Source organism: Merops nubicus, unplaced genomic scaffold (assembly GCF_000691845.1).
Source record: "Merops nubicus isolate BGI_N331 unplaced genomic scaffold, ASM69184v1 scaffold3267, whole genome shotgun sequence".
Taxonomy (NCBI): domain Eukaryota; kingdom Metazoa; phylum Chordata; class Aves; order Coraciiformes; family Meropidae; genus Merops; species Merops nubicus.
In genome coordinates, this window is record NW_008618133.1 from 9143 (window position 1) to 10776 (window position 1634).

The window sequence follows — 1634 nt, forward strand, 5'->3', positions numbered from 1 at the left end:
ATTTAAGAAGCTGAATCCTGAGCACAGTTTCAGGATCTCCAAGGAGTTTGATGAGGGAGGCCTAGGTCGGACATCAGGAACAAGTCTTCCCTGAAAGGTTCACCAGGCCCTGGTCTGAACGGTCATTGCCTCTTTGTTTCCTCAGTAGGCACAGACAGACCCAGAGCCGAGCTTCGCCCCTGACAACCTGGCAGCAGGACTGCCCGGGGGCACCCGGCCTGGACAGGCCTGGGCTGGCCCCTGCTCCCGGGCCTGCTCCGACGGGGGCACTCCTGCTGCTGCTCACCTCGACCTAGGTGCCAACTCTGCAGGCAGAGACCAGGACACGCCGTCCCAGCGTTATGGGATTCATGCTGGTTTCTGTACCTGTCTCTTTTCCTCCTCCTCCTGATTTTAAAAGTTTATTTGGTACACATACGTGTTTGTATTTATATATATATTTACATTGTGCTGATTGAGCTCGGCAGCTGTTCTGTGTGCAGGTTCTGAGTTTTCTAAGCTAAGGATTTCAGGCAGGACGAGATGTAAATATAACACACACACATGTAAAACCTTCAACGTGCTGCATCCCATTGTAAACAAACTTGTGCTCCTGTGATAGCTCCTGACAGAGCGCCAGCTCGTCCATTTATTTGCACTGATCTACACATAAAACCCGGGATGTATTTCAGAAGACTTTGAACTGCTTTGACAATATGCCCTGTGATATCCAACCAAATATTTGCGGAGTAGCACCAGCCTGGTAACCGATCCTGCCCCTGGGTTGCCAGGCAATGGGCAGAGCTGGGAGCTGGTGCCCAGCATCAGCTCCCACCCCCTCGGCAGCCTGGACCACGGCAGCCACCCACCAACGATGGACCTGGTCTTTTCATGGTGATGGAGATTTCTGAGCGTGGTCTGATCCACCCACACAGCACAATGTTCATCATGTCAGGAATTTAACCTTTGACTGCCAAATAGGATCAATCAGCCCTTTTCTTCATAGCCAGTCCTCAAGGGTTAGGGTTGGGCTGGTGCTGTGGTGTAGCCTCGGCAGCAGCTAAGCCCCAGCAGCCCCCAGCCCCCTCCCCTGCCACGTGTTGGAAGGAGAACCCGGAGGAAGAGAAAACAAAAAAAACCCCCATGGGTTGAGATAAGAGCAGTTTACTAAAGTGACCCAGAGAGAAGAGACACCAACACCAACCCCAGTGAGATAATCTGCACAGCAAGGGACAACACCCCCCTTGCCCCAGACACAGCAGCTCTCCCTACTCCAGCCACCAGCTAACCTGAGAAAAAAAACAAACCTCCACTCCTTCCCTTACCTAGAGGGCTGACATCAGGATGGGACCTCATGTGGACATGAACCCTTCCCTGGCCAAAGCCAGGACAGAGTACCAGACGCTCTCTGTTAACCCCTCCCTCCCATCCCCCAAAGGGGAGAGAGGAAGGGAACAAGGAGAGAGACTTATTGATTAGAAAAGGAAAACAGCTTGAATACTACCACTAATAATAATAGTAATAATGATAATAAAATGGAATATGTACAAATATATACAAAATTAGTCCCGAACCCCACTCCCCCCTGAGGCAATACATCAATGTCACCACCCGGCTGGGGAGCAGCCCCCGGGGAGAGGGTCCCAGGCTGGACA